Here is a 19,617-nt window from a genome sequence, read left to right as displayed (position 1 = left end):
GTGACTAGCAGCTTTGTCCTTTGCTCAGTTGTCTTCAACAGTTAATAGAAACTTTAAAGAAGGTATAAATAGCAAGCTTTTTAAAAAAGTTTTAAGATGGCATAAAGCTGAAGATAGCTAATACACTGGATAATAGAATCAGGAGCCAAAAAGATCTCAACAGACTGGAACTTGGTCCATGTATAGTAACCTGAATTTCAATATAGATAAATGAAAAAGTCTATATTTGGATTTTTAAAAAAATCAACTATGTAATATGGGGGAGTTGTGATAAGGTCAGATGTGAAAAAGAGTGTAATACATATTGGTGAAAAATGTGGTAGTCAGTAAAATCTCATATGCTCCTAGGGTGCTTTAACAGAAAGATGTCTAGTATTCAAGGAGTCAGTTTATGTTGTGTGAAAGTGATTACCTTTTTTTTCTTTTAATGACTAGAAAGAGAGGACTGCTTTGAAAAATCATGATGTAATAGTGGAAAAAAAGCTGGACCTGGAGTCAGGAGAGACATAGTGTTGAATCTTTACCTGGCTCTGTGATATAAGCAAATCACCTCACCTCTCAGTTACTCTGTTTCTGCACCTTTTTAGTATGGTGGAGTAGAGGGAGATAGGGAAAGGGATGTGCTAATAAAAGTTTGACAACAAGTTCTCTTGGAAAAAAAAAACAGCACATTTTTAAGTTTAATCTGCATCATTAACATTTTCTCCAATTTTCTCTTAAGTCTAGATAATCAAGAAAAACAATAAATAAAGCTGAGTTGTAATGTTTGCCAATTTCCTAAGTATAAATGCACACACTGAAAATTTAAGTCAGCTCTCTCCAGCTGGTATAAATTGACTTTCACACACCCCCTTTTAAATCTGGTATAGGAGTGGGGATAGGGACCATACTTGTGATTTCATTCGTCATATGTAGGAAACTCTCGGCCAGGTTGATACCTTCTTTGCCAATTACAGTCTTAGAGAGTTGCCTGGTGACCTTGAAAGGTTAATTGATTTGCTTAGGGTCACACAGCTAGTATATCAGAATCAAGACTTAAACCCAGATCTTCCTGGTTTCAAGATTCTTATTCATTCTGCTAACCCACTTCACTTTGGCATTCTATGCTTTTATGATTCCAAGTTAATTTCCTTCTCTAAAATCTTGTGGGTCTTTGTAAAAAGCCACCATCAGTCTTTTCTCCCTTATTCTAACACCCAGTCTTTGTTTCACTCGGGCTGCTGTTTCTCTGCCTTCCCCATTCCCTTGCACAGCTATTTGTGCCCAAGTTTTTATTCTGACAATCAATGTTCTTTTCATTCCTCACAGGGTCAAGCACAATCTGAATGGTTCAGAGCCTCTGGACATAGGTGTTGATAGTGTGTAGGCACTGAACAGGATTATCAGAGAGCTATGATTGAAGCCTCCTTGTACTTGCTGTTGAGTAATTCAATCAGCTACAGTTGCCACCTGTCACCAGCTAGTCATCTCAAATCTCTTCCTTCAAACCAAAATTACATTTTGACAGAAATAATGCTACTGAAAGGGTGAAATCAGATCCTAGCATCAAGGGCATTTAGTAAAGAGAGAAATAAAATCTTTGCCATTTGAAATATTTTGTTACAAATGTAAAATCCATTGTAGGAAGAGCCCTTTCTAACTGGAAAACTCTAATCAATTAATCAATAAACATTTATTAAACTCCTCCTAGGAGCTTGGCACCATACTTGGGGCTGGGGATACAAGTACAAAGGATTGAAACAATCTCTATTTGCAATTAACTTGTATTCCAATGGGGCAGATGATAAGGGCGCATGTACACACATGCACAGAGGCACTTATACATGTGTATATATCATAAAATGAATAAATACAATACATACAAAATGGGGCACTTGTAACTGGAAGATCAGGAAAAGCTTTATGCAGAAGACGGTGCTTGAGATATATCTTGAGGGACGACATAGGCAAAGGTGAAAATTGGGAGCATTCAAGAAAAGTAACTGCAAAAAAATGGAATGGACAGTGAAAAACATGGATATAGGAGATGGAGTGTGGTGAGTGCGACAGAGAGAAGACCAGTTTGGCTGGATCACAATGTGTGGGAGGGGGAATAATATCTAATGAGGCTGGAAAATTAGATTGAGGCCAGATTATATGGAGCTTTATAAGGTAAACAGAGGAAGTGTTCTTACTCTTGTTTTGCATGTTATGAATTCTTTTGGCAAAGGAATTTGATAAAAATTATGGATGCCTTTTCAGAACAGTAGGCAGACACCTTCAACTCTCCAATACTGTTATACTTATAACAACTCAGAGAGGTAGGCAATGCAGATATTATCCCCCACCTTTCCTTATACAGATGATAAAATTGAGAGAAAGATGAAGTGATTTGCCTAGACTTACACAGCTAGTAAGTGGCAGGTCCTGAATTCTTATACAATTTATCCTCTGCTTTATGGTACAGTTATTGAGTACATGTTTAGTCTTGCACTTTAGTCTATGAATTCCTTGAGGACAGGAACTGAACTCAGTTTTATTTCTCTTTGTATTCTCTTCCTTACTTTCCCATTTCTTACCCCCACTCCCTTTACCACACAGTTCCTAGGATGGAGCCTTGTACGTAATTATGGCTCAATGTTTGTTGAAACCTCAGTTGAATATACAATGAGCAGGTGTGAGGTGCAGCATCACCCAGGTTGAAATCACTGTTAATAAGGACAAATGCAGAGAACATTGCTGTCGTGATAATGTGAAATGAGAGTTGCGTTGATTTCTGTCCCTATTATGCAGTTTACTGATTCAATTCCCTTTTGGTGCTTGGAACCTTTCCTAGAGATGAAACAGCAATTATGTTTGAGGACAAGACCCAAGCTTACCAGGTGCCCAGGCCCAACATGACAAATATGCTTGTTTAAGCCATACTTGGTGAACTTATTCTCTTCCCAGCATTTCAGCAGAAGACTTCTGGAGCACAAGTTAAAAAAATTTTAGATTCACAGTACCCAATTAGTAGCACTCAGTAAAGGGCTCTTGGTTTTATGGACACATTGACTCTTCAGAGCTAGAAGGGATCTTAAAAAAATAGAATGTCAGAACAAAGAACAAAAATGTTAATACATAGAAGGGACCTTAGGATCACAGAACCATAGATTGTTACAGCTGGAAATAGGCTTTGAATCACAGAACCACAGAGGGGGCCAGTAGAAGAGACAGAAGGAAGATGCTTTAGAACGATGAATGTAAGAGATAGAAGGAATTTTAGAACATTTTTTGAACTTAGAACATAAGAAGTGGGCCTAATCTGGAGGCTTATACTCCTTTGCTACATCTTCTGGGAGTCTTTGAAACAAAAAATACTCAGAATCCAAAAATATCTTTCTAAGGGCCATTGCAGTGGTACACAAAGATATTACTATCCCTTGACTTTCCACATAAGAAGGACTGATAAACAAACAAAGAGAAGGAAGAGTTGCCCTGATGGGCATGATATTCTCTGTGGTGCCAGGAAGGGTCAATGAGTAACCCTTTTCCCACCTCCAATTTAGAGCTGTAGTGCTAAGTGGATATAAGTCAGACACTAGCGGGCACAGAGTTGATTATAATAGTGGAGGCAATAAATTCCTACCCAGTTGAACTGGAAAGTGAAGCATACAGAGAAAGAGTATGTGCAGGACTTGAGGTTTCCACTGCTACTTGAATCAAGGCAAGATGCCCAACTTGCAGCTATAGCTAATGACCATGAGTGACTTGAGCTGAATTGCTTCAGATTACATTAAACACTTGAACTATCAGCATCTGCCCTCCAGCAGTGGAACTCTCCTGCCTAGGTCCCATCATGGGGTTTAAACACCTTTAATTCATTTTGAACTTAAATACAAAAAGACAACTCCCCCCAACATTTCCACGTACACAGCATAACACGAACAAAGGATTCATTATATCATCATGAATTTCCACTCCAGACTGTTTACTTGAAAAAAAACAAAACTTTGTACTAAATACTGCACATTGTTTTCAAAGCTACACTTCTTTTCTGTTTTTTTTTTGTTCTCAGCTATGTACCATTTTTTCTCTCTACCTCCCTACCACACCTTAGAGAAGACTATAATTACATGCAAATATCTATCTATCTATCTTCTATCTATCTATCTTTCATCTATCTATCTTCCATCTATCTATCTATCTATCTTTCATCTATCTATCTATCTATCTATCTATCTATCTATCTATCTATCTATCTATCTATCTATCTATCTCTATTTGCATATATCACCATACTATACATTCTTCTGTCTATAGCTTCTTTCTCTGGAGTTGGATACTACCTTCTTTCACAGGTCCTTTATAGTTGGTTTGAGTATTAATGACACTCAAGGTGAAGTGATCATCTAAAGTTGTTCTTCAGACAAAATTTCTGATTCTATGTACACATATCATACTACACATGGTATACTAGGTCAGAGAGCTAGAAAGAGGTCTTAGAAACATAAAATACTACATTTTAGAGTTGAAAGGAACATTTGAAGGCAGAATGTTAGAGCTGGAACGAACCTAGCATAAGAACTCACCTTTCTGCAACACTTTAAAATTCATGAACCTTATTGCTTGCCAAAACATTGCCAAGTTAGCAATGTATTTTTATCATTCAAAGATAACATGGAGAAAACATGGAGAAAAATTTGCAAACTTGAAAGCTTTTTGCTAACTTTTGCTAACTATACTGCTACCTAAATATAAAATTTTCTTTCTTTCTTTTTCTCCTTAGAGATAGCATACTCTAATGGAATCGGTACAATCCTAGACTCTGGAGAGAACTGGGTTCAAATCCTACCTCAGTTACATACTAGTTATGTCATCACAGGAAACTTAATTTATTTCTTTAAACCTCCTTTTCCTCATCTACAAAAAGAATGATGATAATAGCTCTTCATAGGGCCACGATAAGGATTACAAAAAATATTCGTAAAGTGCTTTTCAAATTTTAAGTGCTATATTTGGTATTATGTGAATTTTCCAGGGGCACACAACTGAGAACCAATATTCAAATTCAGGACTCCCTTAATTGCAAGTTGAGATTTCTTTCTAACATACTACACCTTTCTCTATCACTGAAAAGGACCCCAGAAATTAGCTGGTCTGATCCCTGTCATTTTATAGAGGAGTAAACTGAATCTCAGAGAGGTTAGTGACTTCTTCATTTTATGTGCAAGATTATATGATTAGTGAATGGCATAGTTCAGACTAGAAATCAGATCTTCTGCCTGCTTTTTTCTCAGTATCATATAGCTAATAAATTTTTCTCATATCATATAGATTGGATTAGATGTAATGAGAGAATATCTATGCATGTTCCATACTTAGCCAGAACTATAAAGTGGAAAGGGCATTTGTTTTCTGTTGAATAAAATGGTAATAATAATTTCTAATAAATACTGTAATTTACCAACCTATAACAATAAATTTAGTTGAAATAACTTAATAAAAACAGCAATAATATCTGGATTTATGTAGAATTTTTAGTATCTAAAGATATTTTATATTCGTTATTTAATTTGAGCATCCCAACAATCCTGTGGTATACCTAGGGCAAGTATTATCATCCTAATTTTCCAGATAGAAAACTGGGATCCCAAAAGTTAAGGTTACATAACTAACAAATAGTCAAGCTGAGAGTAGAACTTAGCTCTGTTTCGTAGTTCTGAATTCAGCCATCATACAGATATTGCTAATGGAGCTTTCAGATAGGTTCTGAGAGTATGCCAAACCTGGTTTCTTCCCTAGGTCATTTTTAGGATCATAAAGTGATTGGGACCTTACAGATTCTCAGTGGCTTAGTTTAAATTTCCAGCAATATTCATGATGAAAAATGATTACAATGACAGTTCGTTTGTCAGTGTGAGCATCCTTAACCTTTGAAGCATCCGTCCATCAGCTTTGCTGACATAGAGAGAGGCTCATTGATTAAATGAGGCACTGAAATTTGTGATCCCCTTGTTAGGGTTGCCCCATTAGAGGTATCTGAAATTCATGATGCCTAGTGGTCTTGTAAGTTTGGCTTAGGAGTTCCTGAAATGTCTTTTCCTTCCCAAAAGAGCCATTGAACTTTTCCAGATGAATAGAACGCACCTACATAACCCTCCCTGACCCTTTACATCACAGAATAATATAGGATAATATTACCAGAATGGTAATATTTAGCTACTATATTCAGAGAGGCTTATAAGTGCTGTTCTTTGATCATAGTTCCATGTATGGACATGAAATGTAGGTACATGAAATACAGTTCACTTGTTCATTTGTCTCAGTTTTCCACAAGGAGATAGAAAAGGTTGGTCCTTCAACTCTCACATTAGTTAAACAGGGTATGGAGTCTGTCCTTTCTGCTTCTCCTTGCCTATTTCCCTCCCACCCACATTCCACCAATTATGTGTCAAGGTGCCTCTTGTGTAGTATAAGGAATATTTGATTTTGAGGCAGAGGAACTGGATTCAAATTTGGGCCCTATTATATTACTGCCAGTATAATGATGCCAAAATTACTCAACCTCTTAGGGCCTAGGTTTCTGTAAAAAGAGAGGGAGAGGAAGAAAAAGAAATAATGTCCTCCAAAATTCCTTCCAGCTTTGAACATTATGATCTTAGGCAAATGATCTTTATTACCTTGGGTTATCAGAATCTTCTTCCTAAAACTGCTTCTATTGTTTTTTTTTTAAATCTTTAATGGCTTACCTTTGCCTCAGGAATAAACTCCTCATGGTACCACTTCACCTTTCCAGCCTTATCATTTACTCCTCTCTATGTTTTTCATGTTCCAGTCAAATTAAACTACTAGTGGTTGCCCACATTTTCCCATGAAAGTGCATTACCCCATACTGTTTCCTTTTCATTGAATTATCTTTATTCCTGATCTGCTTTTCAAGTCTTATGAATCATGTGGCCTTTAAGATGTAGGGTTTCTGTGAAGTCTTCTCTGACTTCATTCCACACCAAAAGTATTCTGTCCTATTAGCTTATACTGTAGTTGTCAACTGCAGCACATAAATATTAATTAGACTGGAGTCATTGATGAACTCTATTCCTGCTAGACTGTGAGTTTCATGAGGATAAGGGACTATGTCAAATTCATCTCACATCCTTTGTAGCAACTGCTACAGGGCCTTATACCTATAATACATTTTCATGGGAAAATGTGGTATATATTTTTTCTCATTTATTATATTTTATTTCCCTCAATTATATGTTAAAACAATTTTAATATTTGAGTTCTAAATTCTATCCCTCCCTCTCCTCTTAACCCCTCAGGTGGTAAACAATTCACTACATGTGCAGTCATGTAAAATATTTTTATATTAGTCATTTTGTACAAGAAGACTTGAATAAAAGAAAAATAATGAAAGAAAGTGAAAAATAACATGCTTCACTCTATACTCAAACAATATCAGCTCTTTCTCTGGAGGTGGATATGGATCATGGTCCTTTGGGATTGTCTTGTATCACTCTATTGCTGAGAATACCTAAGTCCTTCACAGTTCTTTATCCTACAATATTGCTATTACTGGATACAACGGTCTCCTGGATTTGTTTACTTCACTTTGCATCAATTCATTTAAGTTTTTCTAGGTTTTCTGAAATCATCCTGCTTGTCATTTCTTATAGTACAATAATATTTCATCATAATCATATACCACAGCTTGTTTAGCCATTCCCCATTGATAGGTATCCCTTTGGTTTCCAATTCTTAGCCATCACCAAAAGAGCTGCTATAATTACTTCTGTAAAAATAGATTTCCCTTTTTGTATCTTTGAGATATACACCTAGTAGTATTGCTGGATCAAAGGGTATGCATAGTTTTATAGCTCTTTGTTCAGAGTTCCAAATTGCTCTCCAGAATAAGTGGATCAATTTAAAGCTCAACCAATAGTGCATTAGTGTCCCATTTTTCCCATATCCCCATGAGGGCTTTCTTAATCCTCTTAGCTGCTACTGCCTCCCCCCTCCAACTACCTTATATTTATTTTGCATACATTTGAATAGATACATGTGTACAGGTTGTCTATGACTGATACACACATACACAAAACACACATGTATACATACATGTACGCACATGTGTATGTGTGCATGCATGTATATAATATTCAATGAGGGTAGGGGCTGTTTAATTTTTGCTTTAATCTTTAGCACAGCACCCAGAATTTAATGGATACTTAATATATGCTTATTGTTTTATTGCTTGAGAACTGTTGTTTCAATATACTATCAACTCTTGATTGTCTATATTTCTGGTATGATAGAGATGAAGGAGAGCATGAATATCTCCCACCCCCAATATAATCACCAACTATGTCAACTAAAACTATGTCACATAGTTTTATAGCCTATAACCTTTTGCCATAACAATTGAAGTATTAACTTGATTGGCTCATTTATTGAGCACTTTACCCCACCCTCAGCTGCTGGTAGAATTGTTAATGGAATGACATGGTGAGTTTGCAAGCAGGTCTATTTCTGCCTGCTTGCCTGAAAAGAGAAATATGGATATATATTTAGAGCCCTAGGAGGGACATGATGGCTCTCTTAAAGTATTTGAAGAGTTGTCATATGGAAGAGAGATTAGACTTGTCCTGCTTGGTTGTAGAGGGAAGAATCAGAATCATTGGGTTGTGTTCATCCTTCTTTGCCAAAGAAGACCATGACATCAGAGAATCATTGGGTGAAAGCTGTTGAAAGATTCCATTGGCTCCATTAAGGAAAAACTTCCTAACAATTAAAACTGTCTAAGGAGAATAGATTTCTGTAGGAAGTATTGAGTTCCTAATCATTTAGAGATCTTCAAACATGAGTTAAGTACCACTACAGAGGCAAAATGAAGATTTACCCAAGTCTTCTGATGCCAAATCCAACACTCTTTCTACTGTATAAATGTAACTTCTTACTTTCTACATTTTCTCTGTTTTGAAATTCCTTCTCTTTCACCCAGTAATGATTTCCACTTCTTTTGCTCTCAATAAGGAATTAGAATCCTATAGCAAATAGAATTTTAGAGCTTTCAGTGGTTGAACAAAATATTTATGTTAACCACCCCAAGTTCAGAAGAGTGTATCAAAACTCACATGATTAAGTTATTGAACCAAGATCCATTCATGTGACAAGCATTAGTAAGAGCTTACTACTAGACTTCTGTATAATTTGGCTACCTGAATGGGAATAAGCAGCCCAGCTCCATATACTTCTTCATAAAACAACCTGGAGTTCACATCAGATCAAATAATGCCCAAAAAACTCAATGAAAAACTATAACTACTTCTACTCCAAAAGAGCACAAAAAGATCAGCCAGAAGCCCATGGGCAATAGGAAAGGAGACATACCAGCAAAGTCAGCAAAAGTGTAGGTAAATAAGTCCCACTTCTCAGAATATTGGGCTGGAGACATTTGTAGTCTGAGAGATTATATGTCTGGGAAGAGCAAGGGTAGAGGTTCAAGTGGAGAAATGACAAAGAGAAATCTTTCAGAAAAACCTGAGAAGACTTGTATCAACAGATGCAAAGACAAGCCAGAAGAAACAACAGAACAATTCATACGATAACAGCAACATTACGAAGATCACCATGAGACTTAAGAATACCAAATAATGCAATGACTGACCACAATTCCAGCAGACCAATGATGATGAATATTACCTCTCTTCTGTCTTCTGATAAAGATATAATGGATTCAAAATGCAGAGTGAGGCATATATTTTTAGATTTGTCCAATGTGGGAATTCGCTTTGCTTGATTATGTCTCTTCTAAGAGTTTTGTTTTTTCTCTTTTTTTGAAAAAAATGGGAAATAAAGTGAGAGGGAAAGAAAATAAATATTTATTTAAAAAATTAAAATAAAATAAAGCCAGTTGAAAAGACAGAAAAGTCCATTAAAAAGAAACAGATGATCTCCTAAAAGACATGTTTAGGAAAGCCTACATAAGAAATACTAGGGATTGTAAGAGGTAGAGGTGAGAAGAATGTATATACTCTATGCTTGGTGAACAACCTGAACAAAGTCATAGAAATGATAGATTGAAGTGTCCTGAATGTAGGAACACTAAGCAGAGCAGTTTGTCTGGAAAGTAAAGTACACAAAAGAGAAAGTACAATAAGCCTGAAAAATTAGGCTGGAGCTGGCTTGTGAATGGCTTTAAAAGCCAAACAGAGGAGTCTGCATTTTGTCAGTTAAGAAAGACAGATCCACTGAAACTTCTTAATCAGGAGATTACCCTTTATCAATCAATCAGTTTGGTAACTGTGGAGAGAATTAATTAGATTGGGAAGAGATTGGTGGTATAGACACCAGTCAGGAAGATACTGCAATAATTCTAGCCATGAGGGAACAAGGGCATGAACTAAGATGGTTGTTGAATAAGTAAAATAAAATATATGAGTGTAGTTCTTTGGGGGAAGTATAAAAACAAAACCTGGCATCTTACTGGGTGTGAGGGGTGAGTAATTCTGAAGGCTGACTCAGAGGTTAAGTAACTAGATGAATTGCAAGGATAATTGGGCCTTCAACAGAAATAGGAAAGGAAGAAAGATGAGCCAGTTTGTACAACTAAAGTTAATGAAAGCTTAGCATAGTGCCTGGTACACAGTAGGTGCTTAATAAATTGTTTACTGACTGACTAACTAAAAGAGTAATAGATAAGCAATCTACTAGTTGCTTAAAAGAATTCAATGCAGTCTTCTTACACTTAACTCCCATTTATATACTCTATGGTATAATGACACTGCCTTCTTGTTATCTCCAAATAGGACACTCCATCATCTGATTCTGGGCCTTTTCATTGTTGTTCCCCAAATTCCATGAATTCTCCTCCTTCTCATCTGAGTTTCTTTGACTTCCTTCAATACTCTGTTCAAATTTTACTTTCTTCTAGATACATTTATTTTCTTCTACCCTCCATTCCTCCCTCCTATCCCTAGCTAGTGCCTTTCCTCTGGAATTACTGGGATTAATTAACATTTACACTTTAATATCTTGTATCTACAAATTTGTTTGCATATATTATTCCCTATTAGAGTATGAGCTTCTTGAGGGAAGGGACCTTGTTTCTCTTTGTTTATTTTTGTTTTTTCTTTGTATCCCCAGTATTTAGCATAGTGGCTGGCACATACAGTGAGCACTTAACTACTTGTTGATTGATTGGTCATTCCAGAATATTTCTTTTCCCAAGAAAATTTTGCTGACATCAATTAATTTCTAATTGATGGAATATGGGAAGAGTAGAGAGATTATTTTTTTTGTAACATTCTTTCCAGTGAATCTTAATTTGCTGGATGCCATGACCTTTGAAATGTCCTGCAAACACGGGATTAAAGAAGTCAATTTCTCTGCATCTCAGATTCCTTTGAACAATAGAAAAATTAAGAGGTTGTGCTAAATCACTTAGGTTCTCTCCAGTTTTAAACTATGATCTTAGAGTTCTGTGCAATTTGGATTAGGCTATCAGAAGGAACTGGCCAAGTTGCTGAATGGGAGAAAAAGTAGATGAAAAGATGATCAAGCCAAGCTTCATGTTAGGTTGTGCCTTGCTTAGACTTCAGCTAATTTAAAGATCACAAAGGTCCCAAGAAGATGAAATATAAAGGTGAAGTACTTTCAGGTGTAAATGAAGCATTTCACACCTTGGGGAAGGTTCTGAAACCTTGAACAACTTAATTGCATATAATATAATATACTCAGAAAAGCAAATGAGTTTTCCTCAGAACACAAACTACTTTGTTCCTCTCCCCCACAAGAGTCTGGGAAATATAAATGACTGGTTACCTTAAGAGGATTGCTCTGAACCAGCAAGGATTGTCAAACAGTAGAGGCTATATCAGTCACTCCTCCTGCCGGGCAGTGACAAACCTCAAAGACAAGGCCTTGATGAAGTCACAGAAGTAAAACCTGTGTGTATAAGCTAAGGGTCTCTGTCTTTCTGAAAGAGCACAATGGTAGTACTGCTGAAAAGAACACTGTAACATGTCAATAAGCATCTCCCAGCAACACCCATGTGAGCCAAAGTCTAGAAATGATGGAGACTGCATTTGCCCATCAGAGAGTGGACTCAGGTAGTCTAGGAGTCTGACTTATGGAGTACAGACATGGTACCCTTTGAAAAGCCATACCCAGAGGCCTGGCTACTTGCCTAGCCAAGCCTGGCAGCAGCAGGGCAAGGTGAGGAACCAACCCAGTCAGGCAAGTCAGCTTCCTGGCCTATTAGTGCAAAGGATGTTATCTAGCAGAGATGCTGTGTCCTGCAGGGGACCATCCCAGCTGAACCATCACAGATGTCCTGCCCTCCAGTGAACTTCAGCTGGGCTCCTCAGAGGGAGAAAAGATATGGAAGCCCTGTGGTTCCAGAGTTGGCAGTTGCCTTAAGCATGTGTTCCCAATGTGTGTGTGCTTACTATCACTATACTTTAAGCTTATGCTTACTCGTCCCCCCACCCAGATTGTGTGTGCATTAGGGGAGAATGTTTCCCAGAGTTCTGAGAGGAAGTTTTGGAACTACTGTGCTTGCTATGACTTTTAAATAAATTTCTTTGCTGATACCTAAATGAGTCTACTGACTGATTGTTAATGGAAAGTGTGTGTGTTTGATCTTCATTGCCAAGGAAGACAATGTCATCAGAGAAATAATGACATGACTTGCACTTGACTTTGTTTTGAGTGAGGGAGAGCTGTGCTGGTCACTAGCCTCACTTCTCCTCCAGAGTCATCTGAATCCAGTGACAACATATTCGTCAGGAAGACTGGAGATGACCCAGGATGAGGCAATTGGGGTTAAGTGTCACAAGGTTAATTGCCCAAGGTCACACAGTTAGTAAGTGTCAAGTGTCTGAGGTGAGATTTGAACTCAGGTCCTCCCAACTCCTGCATTGGTGCTCTATCCACTGTACCACCTAGCTGCCCCTAATGGGAAGTATATTAAGGGTAGAAGAGAATAGGGGTTTTGAGCTATAGTGTTAGGAAGATATCCAACCATGGGGTTACCTCTAAAACTTGAGGTAGCAGCTACTGTGCTTATGACATGATTTGCCCGTACTGGTGCAAATTGAGGCAGTGAGCCCAGATAGGTTGCTATATTTGCAAGTGTACCAGGAGCCCTGTGGCCGTAGCTGTTGGCATCCTATTGAAAGCCATCTTGTCAGTTCTCTTTGGCACAGGCCCTGGAAAGATTTTAAATTGCTGTGGAAAGGCACACTCACTGGCCTATTGACATTCAGTCACATATCTTTAAATGACTCAGATATGACTAAGAAGACTCAATTTTAGCCTGTGACATCATCCTCACTATATAAAGATTTATTTTGGGCGCCAAGAGGAAACAAATTCCTCAAAATGGAAACAAATATTGTTGTACCACTGTTTCTATTATTAATTTGGGCAGTTGAGTGACTATTGATGATGGACAGTTAGGGAAGGGCTTTCTATCTTTCTGAATGGTTCTTTGGGGGCATCCTCACAATATCCCAGGTGAGAGCAAGTAAGGTCCTGAATTAGGGTCATGCCTCCTAGCACACGGAATGGAGTGCTATCAAAACCAGAGGCTGACTGCTACTAAGATAAAGTTGTTGCAGGAACCCCTGAAGCCCTTGTATGTTTGCGCAATTTCATAGGTACTTTGGTTTTAGGCAAAGCTTATTGAGGAAATATAGTGTAGTGGGTAGAGTATTGAACCTGGAGTCAAGAAGACCTAGCTCTGAGAGTTATTAGATGTGTGACCCTAAGAATTTCACTTCATCTTTTTTGAGCCTCAGTTTCCTCATCTGTAAAATGGGAGTGGTAATAATACCTCACTCAGTGAATTCTTGTGAAGCTCAAATTGTATTATATATACAAAACACTATATGAATATCAACTTATTGCTCATCTTAAAATAGATTCAAAGTTGTGAGTGACCTCTGAGATCATCTTATCTCCCTCCATCATTTTATAGGTGAGGAAATTCAAAAGAAACATTCATTGAATTTCCTGAATTCATGTAATTAATGTATTCCATCCTTGACAAAACAAGCAATTCATTCAGCACTTTCTCAGAGATATGCTGGAGACAGACTTGAAAAAGTGACAGAGAAAATGTTAATAATGCAGATAAAATGTAAAAGGTGTCACACATTTTTAGAGAGCTGGTTATTAAACATTTACCAGCACTCTCCCATATAATACTGTGCACAGGAAAAATTGTGGTCTTCCTATTTGATGCTGTGTTCCCCTTTGAGATGCCCAGAGAATTTCCTCTTTCAAACTTTCTCTGAAAAAGCTATTTTATATCAGTCATTTAAACCTTGGTTTGAATTTAATTTATGGTGTGTTCTTGTCATTCATTTATTCATTCAGCAAATGTTAAATTTATGTAACCTGCCTTTGGCCATGCCTATAGCACGTGGAGAGGTTTGGGGCAGGAGACTGACCTATTATTGAACTGGTAAGTGTACTCGGGTTCTTAAGTTTCAGAGTCTCCTGTGATTTTTGATTTTTGAAAAGGACTGGTGGTAAAAAGAAGAAAGTCTGAGAAAAAGAAGAGAATCAATCTTATAGAGCAAGAGTTGGGGTACTAGAGATGTATGCCCTGGCACTGGTCACACTTCCCTTCATCCTATTATGGTTTCTTCTAACAAGCTACAGCTGTTAAAGACTGGCGCCAAGAGGTCAAACCAGAGACAATATGCCAAGTTGAGTGTGACAGTCGTTGAGTCCCACAGAGTCCCAGCCATGTTTCTTTCCACCTTTTCCCCATCGCAGTAAAGATCCAGTCTTCAATTAACTCTCTCAAATGTCTACTTCCTGTTTTTACTCCTTTTCAGAGAGGGGAGAAATTAAGGGAGAAAAATCTCTTTTAGTCCCTACCAATTATAACTCCCAAACAACTGACAATTCAAATGAACTACTTTTTCATTTTCTATCAATTTTATTTCCCTGGATAGATGTAGTAAAACTTCTCACTGCCTCTTCCAAAGTGAGGGCAGCTACATGTCCCCCTTAGAATTCTAGGGATAACTCCTGAGGGATCAGGGAAAGCTCTCTTTAATGCTCTTGGCTTGAGCTCTCATTCTAGTGTGTTTGCCTTGCTGTGATTAATGACCAATTTTATTTAACCTATTAATATCAATTAGTTTGTGCAAAGGAATATTTATTGCAAAGATATAGCAGGAACAGTAGTCATAAACATTCCTCCCCAATTCCTTGGGAATATATGCTCCCCTATCCCACTATTGAACGGTGATAGTATACTGTTTTGTTTTTGTTTTTGTCCATGTAGAGATCTGTCTAGAGGTGGCTCACAATGAGGCAAGGAGAGAAATCTCTAGTGTTTACTCTCCCCTTCCTTCTTGAAGGCAGACTTTGATTCCTGCTCTCCTCAGAATGGGGATATTGGCCTACAATTATATCTTTCTGCTCCTTTTAATATCATTATTCAGTGATACCAGTTCCACAATGAATACATATAGCAAATGGCAGAGAAACCCATTTATCCAGGTTGTTAGCAAAACAGAAATGAGAGAAAGCCAAGATAATATCCAGAGTAAATGAGTGTTCCCACTGAGAGCCATATAACTGGGTTCATCCAAGGGAGAGAGAGAGCCCCAGGTCTCACCTAAAATGAAATTCCCTAAAGTCTTTAGGGTAACAAGTTTGGGATAGTGACATGATAGGGACTTCCAACTCCTCTTATGCTAACCTCTTCTCAGAGTCTTTCTGTCTTCATGGACCCAAAGAGAGGCTGAAATTGCACATCTCTCCAAAAGCTAGATGTCAAGAAAAGCAGATCTCTCTTCTGTTCTTATCAACTCTATTCTCCCCCTTCTCTGTGAGTAATCAATTTCCACCAAGAGGAAGAGAGTTTGATGTAAATGACCATTGGGGTCAAGGGTTATACCATGATCACGGGGAAGAGTGGGCACAGATTACATTATTATGTTACAACCATTAGGATCACTTCCAAATGTGGCATGTTCACTGTATGAGAACTTGTCTATACCAATTGGCCAGTCTCTGCTGGACTGGTTTCTTGGGTAGCAGAATGGATAGAGCTCCAGGCCTAGAGTCATAAAAACCTAAGTTCAAGTCCAAACTTAGGGACTTACTAGTTGTGTGACCCTGGCCATGTCATTTAACCACTTGTTTACCTCAGTTTTCTCACCTGTAAAATGGAGATAGTAATAGCACCTACTCCTGAGGATTGTGAGAATCAAATGAGATAATAAGTGGCTGGCACAAAGCAATCATTATATGAATGTTAACTATGGTTATTATTGTGTTGCATTTTTATTATTACTTGCAGGGCCTTGCTTCTGGGCTACTCCTAGATCTCCTGATGGATCATTTTCCTGACATTTCAAAACTTACAGGATCATAGTTCTCATTAATCTCCTTCACTTAAAGGCAAGAAATAGACACAACACAAACAGAAGCAACATTGTACTGGTTCTGGATGAGAGAAAACATAAGATCCCTCTCCCATCTAGACATCCACAGTACTTGATTCTCCTTATTGCGTGTCAACCAGTTTGGAAAGAACCAAAGTTAAGAGACCCACCTGGCCTTTTGAAAGTACCCCAGTTTGGGACATGCCACCAATCAATAGTCTTGTCTCCTCATCATATAGTGATATTGAATATAGAATGTCTGTATCCTTTTTATAATCAATTCTCCACAGTTATTAAAGTGATATTTCTAAAGCCGTAGTTTGATCATGTTACTCCCTTAATCTCAAAACTCTAGTAACTCCCTGTTATCTCTATGATAAAATGCAAACTCTTCTATTTGGCTTTAAAGCCCTCCACAATCTGATTCCAGTCTGCCTTTCTGGGTTTATTATACATTACTCTGTTTACAATTCAATCAAACTGGCTTACTTACTGTTTCTCATAAACAACATTCCATTTCTCAGTTCTATCTCCATGCCTTTGAACAGGCTTATAGTACATGCCCTGTTCCTCACTACTTCTTAGACTCCACAGCTCTCCTCAAAGCTCAAGCTCAAGTATCACCTCACACACAATACCAAATTGTCCTCTGTGCTAGCTTGTTTTGTTGTTGTTTTTCAGAAGTTGTGTTTCAGAAGTCTTCATGAACCCTTTGGGGGGTTTTCTTGGCAAAGATACTGGAATAGTTTCACCATTTCCTTCTCCAACTCATATTACAGATGAGGAAACTGAGGTAAACAAAGTTAAATGACTTGCCTAGAATCACACAGCTAGTAAGGGTTTGAGACTAATTTGAACTCAGGTCCCCTTGACTCTAGGGCTGACACTTTATCCACTGTGCCATCTAACTGCTCTCTACGACAGCTACCTTTTCCCTATCACCTACCCCTAGACCCCACAAAAAGGGAAAGATCTTTTTTTGGTAGCACATTTTTTGTAGGGAGAGACAGTATTTCTGAGACATCAGGAAGTCACAAGATCTTCCACTGGCATATGTGACTAGGGTTCTTTTTCTTCTGTTTGAGATACAGAACTGTTTCTGTCAAGAATGGCAAGAATTATTGATAGGAGAGTTGCTGATGACAATGTGGGTGATTAACAGCTGACTTTTTGGTTGGAATTGCAAGGTTGTAGCAGCTACAAGCTGTTTCATTACTAGAGTTTAATGGGACCAGAAGCAGAAGAGCTGACCAGAACCCAGTTAAACCCAGAGTAGCTTGAGGTGAATCAACTCCTGGAGTGGAAACAAGACTGTGGTGATCAGGAATGGAACATATTAAAATTCCTATGGCTGGTGAAATGGAGGAGTACTTCTTTTTCTCTCTTGTTTATAAAGACCCTGAGGTTGCTGGACAACTATTCTCTTGCCTTAATCCTTTCCATGACCTGACAGTAGAGGTGCTTCTGATCCTAAAGATCTGAAGGACAAGTGGGAGGAGGTTTTGGGGAGAAGGTAATTGTAAACAGGGGGATCCATGCAGGAACAATTTATTTTTGTTATTCAGTGCACTATGCTCCTGTAGTACACTGAATACTTGTGTCCTGGGAATGTGGATCAATCAATCAGTCAATAAGCATTTATTAAGTGTCTAGTATGTGTCAGGCACTGTGCTAAGCACCGACACAAAAAAGAGGTAAAAGACAGTCCTTGCCCTCAGGGATCTTACAATCTAATGGGGAGACCACATATCTAAAGCTTCATACAGGATAAATAGGAGATAATTAAGAGACAGAAGGAACTAGAATTAAGAGGGTTTGGAGAAGACTTCCTATAGAAGAGAGGATTTGAGTTGGGATTTAAAGGAAGCCAGGGAGGTCAGTAGTCAGAGCAGAGGAAAGAAGAGCATTTCAGGAATAGGGGACAGTCAAAGAAAATGCCCAGTTGAGAGAGGGAGTGTTTTGTTGGTGGAATAGCTAGGAGGTTAGTGCCACTGAAATGAAGAGTATATGTTAGAGAGTAAGGTATAAGAAGATTGGAAAGGTAAGAGGGGGGAGGTTATGTAGGGCTCTGAATGCCAACCAATGCATTTTGTATTTGCCCCTGGGGGCAATAGGAAACCACTCGAGTTTATTGAGTAGGGAGCTGACATGGTATATGTATGTATGTGCATATACATACAAATATACATACATATTTACATTGATCTGTATTTCTATCATCTATCTGTCATTTATCTATCATCCATCTATCATCTACCTATCTATAATCTATCATCTGTCTATCATCTATCTATCTATCTATCTATCTATCTATCTATCTATCTATCTATCTATCTATCTATCTATCTATTATCTAGCTATCTATTCACTAGCTTAAAATCCAAAATCCAAACCTTCTCAGTGCTGCCATTTGAAGTTTTGTTGCTAGTGGTGATGGTGGAATAATAGAGGCATTTGATGGTGGAATAGTAGAGGTGAAATAGTAGAGGGCGCTCTCTAGTGCCCAGTAGAGGTACTGTAATCTTTGTAAGATTGTGGCACGCGCTCTAGAGAGGAAATGAGGTGACTATGGATCTTGTGATTCAAGAAGCACTCTATATGATGTACAACTCAGATACTGCCTTCTAGGTCTTTATCACTAAGATATTGACACACTGCTATCCTGTAGAATTAAGGAAAGTAATATGCAAACAAATTTGATTTATTGCTACTATTTTAATGTCTCAAGTTTCTCATGATATTTACACAAAGTTTCGTATGCTGTCTGCAGGTGTTGCATTTTGTGTGTATTTTATATTTATTTATACAGAAGGAGACTAAGCAATGAGAGCTCAGTCTTTGGGCTGTATGGATGTTTGGTGAGCCTACTTTTGAATTTGCATAATCATGCTACTCAACACTTCCATGCATGTGCAGATATTCTATGTTTCCCCTCCATTTATTTCATGGTGAAGTAAAGATCTTTTCCTTGACTACTGAACCTGAACTGAATATGTATTCAAAAGTTTCTAACAAGAAAAACTGCCTTTTATCTCTCATCAGCTCTCACTGAAGTAAGGAGGACAAAATGCTGTAAACCTCTGGGTGAGGAGAGAGGTTTTGGGCCTTTATCTCCTCATTCATGTTTCTGTGAGGTCACCTGTAGAGTCCTACTATTGTTTTTACTGCTATTGTATCTAATCTGTTTTGCTCTTACAATAAGAAATGTTGGAGATGGTTGCAAATGTAAGCTTTGGAAATTTGG

The sequence above is a fragment of the Notamacropus eugenii genome, chromosome 1 (assembly GCF_028372415.1).
Source record: "Notamacropus eugenii isolate mMacEug1 chromosome 1, mMacEug1.pri_v2, whole genome shotgun sequence".
Lineage (NCBI taxonomy): Eukaryota > Metazoa > Chordata > Mammalia > Diprotodontia > Macropodidae > Notamacropus > Notamacropus eugenii.
This window is presented reverse-complemented; position numbering follows the sequence as displayed.